The sequence below is a fragment of the Poecile atricapillus genome, chromosome 8, assembly GCF_030490865.1.
Source record: "Poecile atricapillus isolate bPoeAtr1 chromosome 8, bPoeAtr1.hap1, whole genome shotgun sequence".
Classification (NCBI taxonomy): domain Eukaryota; kingdom Metazoa; phylum Chordata; class Aves; order Passeriformes; family Paridae; genus Poecile; species Poecile atricapillus.
In genome coordinates this window covers 7,795,532-7,804,799 of record NC_081256.1, presented here as the reverse complement: position 1 = coordinate 7,804,799, position 9,268 = coordinate 7,795,532, and positions in this window count along the sequence as shown.

Genomic DNA, 9,268 nt, shown 5'->3' with positions numbered 1-9,268 from the left:
CTGCCAGCACGGGGCCCGGCGCAGGCCGCTGCCCGAGCCCGGCACTCCGCGGCAGGCTTGTTCATCGCTGTTGTCTGTGCGCAGAGACCAGCAGGAAGAGGCATCGGCTTTTCCCTCTTTCCTGTGTGGCGGAGAGATTTGTGGCGCTTCAGAAGTGGGGAGGCAAGCAGAGGTGTCAGCTCGCAAGATTAGCTGCCCTCGCTTTGTTCCAAATGCCAGAAAGTATTTGTTAGGAAAACAGTCCTTGTGACACACCGGTACCGATTCTGTGCCGCCTCCTATGCCTCCTCAGGCACTGTGGCTCTTGTCATGGCACACTTTCGGAGGGATGAGGCGAATCGAGACCCTTTAAGAAGGGAGTGGGTCAGGATGCGCGGGGAATACGCAGCACACACAGCGAGTGCCCGAGCTGCAGTGTATCCGCAATCCAGAGATCTGATGTCATCGGCTCCCAGGCAGTTCTCCAGTGGGCAGGCACAGCCATCTGTGCAGCAGATCATTTGTTACCCCTGTAGGCCACCTCCGACACCGACCACCAACAAAACACCGGCCAGTTCCAAGTAGGGCGAGGTGAATGTTGCTATAAGTTCGCACATATCACACATGAAATGCACGAGCATGGCCCTGTGGATACCACAAGTCTGAGGAATCTCCAAGAATGGAAATTCTTGGATTACATAGCATGTACAAGCTGTTGTACGATAATTTATTTTGAAAGGGCTCTCAGGCTCCAGTCCAGCCTCCTACTCAGAACAGACTCAGCCCTGAATTCATACCAGTTTTCTTAGGGCTTTTGTCAGTTGAACCTAGAAAGTCTGCAAGGACAGAGGCTGACACACCTTTCCCAATCCGGGTTCCAGTGCCTGACTGGCTCCATGGGGAAGTGATCCCCCTACACTCATTCTACTCAGTAGCAACCTGCCCTGTTTCAGTTTAGGACAGCTGCCTCTTGTCCTCTGACTGTCCCCTTCAGCCAGGCGGGGTTAGTGAGGTGACAGCCACAGGCTCTCCAGTACAAGAAAGCGGCTGCTAGGGATGTCCCCAGTGTTCACTCCAGGCTAATAAAGCCCAGTCCCCCCGCATCTCCTCCTGGGGCAAGTGCTCTGGCCCTTCACCATCATCCTGCCCCTCCTCAACATAATGTGCTAGCCTGGATACAGCTGTATAGCAAGAGATCCTGTCAGAAACCTTGCCCTGGGTAAGACACCTGACATACACTGCTCTTCCCTCATCCACAGAACCCCTCACTTTGTCACCAGAAGGCACTGAGGTTGGTCACACGATTTATTCCTGGTTAATCTATGCTGGCTATTCCAAATCAACTTCTCCATGTGACCACAAAATGCAGCCAAGAACACTTGTGCCATGGCTTTCCTCCCAGACCAAACTGAGGGGGATCACCTTACAGTCCCCCAGGCTTTTTGTAGATGGGAGTAAGCCCAGCCTTTCCCCAGCCATCAGGGGGGATCTCCCTGATCTCCATGACCTTTCAAAGATAACTGTGGCATCACTGCAACACCAGCCAGCTCTCTCCACCCACTTGGATCATCCTGTCTGGTCCCCTAGAATGTGTCAAACTTTCTCAGTAGCTGATGACTCAATCATCCCCACTACAGGAGCCCTCTCCTTGAGCCCTGCCTGCAAGCACAAAGGCCCAGGGAGATTTTGGCAGTGAAGACCAGGACAAGAAAGGCACCAAGTAGCTCAGCCCACACACTGCTGAGCAGGAGGCTGTTTCAGCCCCCAGCCAGAGTAGCTGCAGGATGCCAGCTGCATTCCTGACCTATCTGTGAGATAGCTGCGCCTCGGCAGCAGCCAAACAGGCATTTCACCCTCCCCACTCAGGAAGTTTCTCCTGAAACAAAACAGCCCAGGCAGAAATCAGACAGCAGATACTTGAAGCAAAAGCTTCTACTATCCCCCTCACCTGGGTTCAGCATCACTCAGGCTGCCTGCAATAGCTTCTTCATTAAAAATACACTCAAAAGAGCAACTCTGTGACTTCAGAAATTAAAATAACCACTATTCAGAATATGGGTCACATCTAAAAGAGGTTGGGAATCTGCATTCTGGGAACAAAGGGGTTTCAAAAAGCCCCCATCTGGAAGACAAGGCTGACATGGCAAGGGGAGCCATGCTTGCTTTTACTTTTCTGTACTTCCTTTTTACACTTGATTTTTAGTCCCCTTAGTTTCTGTGTCTGGAACTAGTGGTCATGAATTTGTCCAACCCCTCTTTGAACCTGATGATAATAATTCAGCAGAGGCAAAAGGGCATTCTTTGGATAGCTGAAGTTATGCCCAATAGAAGAGTAGAGGGGGAGACTGAATTGTCAAGAGTTGCAGGTTACATATTAAAAAACAGGGTGAAGAGTCCAAAAAATACCTTTGGAAGCAACTTGCTGGAAGTATGAAAACTAGTAAATTCTTTTTCAAATACTTGAGAAGAAAGGAAGCATGCCAGAGATTCTGGCAATAAGACAAGCCAAGATTAAAGGGATTGTTCAGACTATTAAAAAAAAAAAAATAAAATAAAAATTTTTTTTGTTTGTTTTATCTGAATTCAGTGCAAAGGAACTTGAGAAGATTTCTGGGCTAAAAAGCTTGTTTTTTCTTGGGTTTTTACCTGGATGTTTACTGGGTACACTGAAGGTCCTATTTCACCCCAAAGAGTGAAGATTAAATTATAGAAGAAATCCTTAAGGACCAAACTGTTTTCACCTCAGTGTTATAAGGTCCTTCAGTGATAACTCACTTAAATATAAAGTCTCTTGCTAAAAACTCCCATGGTAGGTGGCTATTGTCATGTCAGTTTTTAAGGCAGGCACTAAGGGACCTAAGAAAACTTAAAACCTGTAAATCCAATATGAATTATGAAGCAAAATGCCAAAAAGCCCACCAACTCCACCCATAAAACCCAGTATTAGCAAACACATAAACAGGACATACTGGGGAACACTTGGCAGAGATTTTGTACAGATTCCTGCCATATACATCTAGTGGCTTTATTTAGTGAAGTCAAACATATAAAAGGGAGATCCTGTTCATATAATAACTCAGATTTCTAGAGGCCTTTCAGAACTTTCCTGATTAGGAGCTCTTGAAATTAAGCTGTCATTAGAGTAAAAGGAATTCACCTTACAGAGCTCAGAGAGAAATGTAATTCAGGTAGATGTTAAGATACACTGGGGAAAACCAAACCCCAAAAATACACATCTGTTCACAAAAGGAACAAGCTCACAATACCTCTGCAAAAACATCAGCTCCATTTTCAGTAGTGGCCAAAGAGTCAGAAGGTCCTGGACACACTAATGGAGGAGGAATCTACCTAGGAGTATAAAATGAAAGGAGCTGCTGGTCTCTGTAGGTCATCAGGACACAAATTGCTGGAAGACTATGCTAGGAAAATATCATAATATGCTTACAGTATTATTACTGTTCCCTACATATTTGTCACTGCCTGCTTTTGGAAATGGGATACTAGACTCAGCTCTGACAGTCATTCGTACAGTCCATTATTGTTAGAATTGTCAAGCTAGAGATTGTCACAAGGATGCATCAGAAACTGAAAATTCTCCAGGCGGTTTCTCAAGAAGCCCCCACAATGCAAATCAGTGAAAAAGAAGCAAGTATTTTGAAGCCAAATCCAGTTAAAAGAGGACTTTAAACCATGAGAAAATAGTCTCCTGATATTAAATTTTTCCATATTCAGTCAAATAGTAATTTGTGCTTGGTTTTGGTAAACAGAAGTAGGGAATAAAACCCAGTTCCATCATCAGTTTGTATTCCTGTAGGGAACCACCCAAAGTCATCAAAGTCAGCGGGGTAACTCGGGTGTTTAAGAGGCACATTCTTCTTGTATGTACAGTAGGATTCTCCCTAAACCCATAAACCGGAGTATATGCAGAGTTGAACGAGTATTTCTGCATTAGCAGTTTGGCTCAGGATCAGCTCAACTATTTAGTGCTAATCCAGGTCATCTCTATTTGCTCTGGGCTGTTCCAAAGTGAGAGGCCTGTTCTGACAAAACTCCTGCACTCCTGGAAGCACAGGTTTTGACCAGACTCACAACCCGCATCAGAGACGAGCTGGGCACTCACAAAAGGAGCACATCTCCAAAACTGGATTTATAGATACTAAGGCCAGAAGTGACTGCTTGTGATTACATCAGACATGCTGTACAACATGAGATTGTCTCAGTAAGATGCTCTATGAATTACATATTTTAATCAACTATCAAATACTTGTATTGCATTGTTAAAAGGAGAGCTTAATATTCTTTAATACAGTGAAATAATCAGTCTGTACTGCTTTCTCAAAAAAGCCTGTCAGAAGGCCTTCAAGTGAAGATAAAGGGTTTGTCAGGGGGTCACTACAAAGGACCTATTGAAGATGTAGCTGTTGTCTTAGAATAAGAAAAGTACCAAGTGGATTAACCATCTATCTGACATCAGGCCCAAGACTTCTCACTACAGGACACCAGAAATGCTCTAGTCAAAAAAGAGCTGCACAGAGGACATATGGATCTAAGAAGTCACCTTTAGGAAGTCACAGTAATACTTATTTGCCTGGACTTATTTGCCACCAAGCTAAAAATTTATGTTTTGGAAGAGTGTGAGTTTCTGTAGTACTTCTCAGCCTCACAGCTCAGTGGGCAGTAGGGAAGAAGAGGATGCGCCTGGAAGCAAAAGTCAACGGCCAGCTCAATTATGTCAATTCATTTATGCAAATGGAGAACTTGCTCACATGCCCCTCCCAAACCTGAGCCGGCAAACAGGTGTAAGAGCTGCAGCAGGAGTAGATTGACAGAGGGCACAGGATCCTCCTAGCCCATAGAAACCAACAAGAACCCCCAGCCTAAACAACCAACAGCTGTCTTTGGATTTACAGCTCTATTTCCAGAGAGCAACTTTACTTTCTTTGTTTAGCAACATCAGAAAAACATTAACAGCTTCAGTGAGGAGGTGGACTGCTGGGAGCTTTATCAATGCCCTCCTTCTTCTATGGTTCTAGCATGCATACTGGGAATCTGTGTTGGAATCTGTGTTGTGACACTTTGGAAAGGTAAGCTAAACAGATTTTTTTCATTAACTGCAATATAAAGTTTACTCACATGGTCCATTTAAGTACAACTATAAGGCAAAACAAACTGAAAAAGAGGGATTTGATCTCACCTGACAGAACTTCAGAGTTGCACACACGTATCTCTTGACTTCTGCTTATAGAATTTAATACCAACAAAAGGAATTTGATTACCAAAGATCTAATATGATATACAAAATGCACATACTTGATGCTGATTCAAATAGAACAACTATTAGGCCAGACATGCTTACACAGCTGGAGAAAAGCTATTGCAGCTACACCTACTAGCCTGGTTCAAATTGGGGAAGGGCTGGGAGAACTGAAAGAGAAAGGTGTGCTGAATAATAAATGCTGGAAGAGATGCCCTACAAATTCATCCCATGAAAATTCCCTTCAAATATATCACCCAAATGAAGTAAATGAATTGTGGGTGACTAGCTTGTGGAGAACAATAAGCAGACTCCTTAACAATGGTGTAATGGGTGGGGTTTGGCCTGAGATCCAAAGGACCTTAAAATTGTTGGGGAATATTCCTTTCAGGTCCTTGTGGATCCAAACCACGAATAGATTCCTGTTTGTTTGCTGGGTGTTTCTGAAAGTGGTAGATAGTTAAAAGAACACCAAACAAACAAAACCCCACACAGAGTTACGAAGAACTGGTGGGTCTAACAGGCAGTGCTATAAAACTGTACAGCTTTGAATGTTCCAATGTCCAACAACAGGTAAGAAATGTTCTGGCTTAGAACAAGGAATTCCTCCTACCATTAATGACACAAATTGTACTGCACTATTCCAGATCTCAAGACTGATAACAGAGATGCCTTTTTTGTTTTGTTTCATTACCTAAAAAAAAAAAACAAAACAAAAAACTTAGAAAAAACCAGACCCAACTAAAAAAGCAGAAATTGGCTTCATCACATGTGGAGGTGAACTTCAATGAAAGGGCCATTGCAACCACACCTATAATCCATAAAAAAGGGTGTCCCTGGTGTTGTGGTTGTGAACCTCTCAAATCAAATCCAGCAATTCTCAGAGCTGGATATTGATAAGAGATTAGTAAGCAACCAGAATACGTTTCTAAAAAGCATGGCCATTCTGGAATAACATAAAAGAATACTTTTGAACACAGAGGAGAAAATTTGTTATAGTGGTGAAGTCTATGGTTTGTTCATGAATATAAAAGGGAGGCAAAACCAATGGACTGGGAGTATGCTCTGCTTTACCAGGATTCCAAAGGCATTTCATGGTTGGGCACCCCCTGGAATATCTGGGAGTTACAAAACTAAAAGGACAATCCTACGAGACAAATTCAAGGTAAATTAAAAAGGCACAAACAACTGAATTGATGCAGCTTGTATAGCAGGAGCGGTCTCTGCAGCTGTGTCTCGTTGGGATGGTAACAAGAGTGAGCAGGTAGCAGTGGATCGCTTAACAAAGGGCGACAGGCTTTGCAGAGTTACGATAGCCATCCTGAGCTCCTCTGACTGCTTTCTGGCCAAAGTCAGTCTGTGTCTTTCTTAGAAGCTGTGGGAGATGCTTCTTCTTCCTTTCTTCTGCACTTACTATGATTACCTATTTGTTGGTGTTTGATTTGTTTTATTAATTCATTAATAGCATCAGGCCAGAAAACACTGTGTTGTTGGAACTGTTACAATCCCTCTGATCTTACCCTGCCTCTCTTCACGATACTCAAAATGCAGTGACACAGAAGGAAGCCTACATCAAGTCAAACAAGCAATTCTAACCTAATCTGAGCAAGGAGTCTAGTTTTTCCCTAAACACAGCCACCAGCAGAGCACTGATAGGAACTGGAAACTGAAGTAACATTCTTATTCCACCCTTATTTTCCAGTGAAACAACAAGGTGATTTACTCAATGGTTTATTGAGTGTTTCAGTGCTTGTTCAACATTAAGCACCTACCACTGGCTTGGGAGGGAGACTGTCCCACAAGGCTGTAGCATGAGGGAGTACCAAAGGTGGCTGCTGCAGGAGAAAGGTGAGAATGGGAGGTCAGAGCAAAGCAGGCGGGGCAGTGCTATCAGCTACAAGAGTCACATGGTAACGGAGTGAGGAGAGCAAAGCAGGGCTAGCACCAGCAAGAAGGGTGAGCTCCTGACCAGCAGCCATCTGCAGCAAGGGCAAAGCAGACAGCCAGCAGGGCAGACACAGGGTCAGGGATCAGGAAAAGGCCAGCTCTCATGCTTGAAAGAAACTCCTAAGGCACAGCAGAGAAGACTCAAGTGGAACTGCTCCCCACCTGGATGTTTCTCAGCAGCCTGATGGGGGTCACACAGGTGCAGCACATCAGGGCTGCAGCAAGCCCGGGGGCAGAGAGGCTGGGGATGGGGTGGGGGTAATCAACCTCTCACATTTACTATCACCGCCCTATTTGTCTCAGTGGTCACAAACAGCTGAGGCCCTAACCCACCCTCCTGAGACAGCAGGACTCCTCTTGCAGGATAGTGATGGTTACAGACTGGAAGAAATGATCAACAGAGGCAAGAAAAATTATATCTGCTTATTGGACTGAACTATTACAAATGAGCTCAAGGATCTGGATAGAAAAAAAGTGAAATTCAGCAGATTAGCCAGCAATAATGGGGGAAAGAAAAGCACTACGGCCTTCCTCTGGTCTAAAAGGTATGACCTAGTCAGTCTTGCTACTCTTGCAGTTTCATATTCTATTATTACCATAATTTTCAAGAGTAATAATTCTTTGTAGTTCTAGAGAGTTTATACTATCTGTTTTGCCAGGATTGCAATTGTCCTTAGATGGAATCCAGAGCTACTCATTTAGGTCCATCAGTAAGTGCCAGAACAGCGCAGGTTAATGCTGTGGATGGGGATATTGAGGTTTGGCCCTGGAACCCTCCTGCTGTCAACTGCTGAATCCTAGCCCATGGATGATACCTCAAAGGAGTGTATCCCAGAAATTAGACGAGACTGGTAAGACTGGGTGTTGGGTGTCAAGTAAGCTCCTTGCCTAAGAGCTAGAGCAGCATGAGAGGGAGCTGGGAAGGGTTGTGAGTGTTCAGGACACAGTGTGTTCAGAGTTTGGCAGAGGAGTAATACAGGGAGGTGTGTATGAGAATGCAGACTTGGTGGGAATTTGCTCGGATGTTATTTCTGTCTGTTGGCTTGGCTGAGCACAGAAGGTGTTCCTGGCAGTAAGCTGAAGAAGGAATTGGGCATTTTACAGGCAATGTAACAGCAGGCTGAGGGTGAGAACAAAGATGCCTTGGAGTGAAGTCAGGTTGGGGATTCAATGCATGCAAGGAGTTACAGTCCAGAGATGGCTACTGAGTGTTTGCTGGGAGGCAGAAGAGCATTATTGTAGGTCTGCATGGTAATACAGAGATGCACCCACACGGCCTGTACCTGGCCCGAGTGGGAACAGTGCCAGGTAGGGAATGAGCTTCTTGATCAGGACCACAAATGCTAAATGAGTATTTAGAGTCAACATCCAAATTCCTGTATTTTGTGTGTACACTCATTTTGTGTTGGGCTGGAAAGTTGGGGGGATACATGAAGTGAACAAGGAACTAAAAGATACAGGTGGAACTCCTTGGTTAGTTTCACATGGGCAACTCTAAGTGAACAGAGGGCCAAGTAGGAAAAAGGAGAAGCTCTGTCAGGCAATTCCCCAAAAGGCCAAACACAGAAGCAGGGAGAGGGCTGCCTGATGGTGCTGGCAGCATTGCAACACAGGATCTGGAAGTCTGCGGAATGGCCTTGGTGCTTACATAGGAAATAAAACAAGTTCCCTCGATAAAAGTCCCGCCTCTGCCTCTATCTTGGTCATACCTGCCCTCAGCCAGTTCATCCACAGCTGTGCTATACGTGGGGTCTCCAGCAGGAACACTTATGACAAACTTCTGTCCACAGAGCCGTGCGTGGGGGGGTTGGCGAAGTGCTGAGCGATTTGTGCGCTCCGCAGCTCCCGCGCCACCTCTCCCAAAAGCTGCCAGGCCCCACAGCTCCCCGGATTCGCTCCGTGCCGGCGGTAGGGGGTCGGAGCGTCACCCGGCAGCCTAAGGTATTGACAGGCCTGGCCGCAGGTTCCAGCACGGCCTGAGGGCAGAGGCGGGGCCGCTTCCTCAGCCCGAGCGGAGGCGCTCGCCATGACAGGGGCGGGACGCGGCGTCCGCGCCCGGCCGCCGTGAGGGGGCAAAGCCGAGACGCG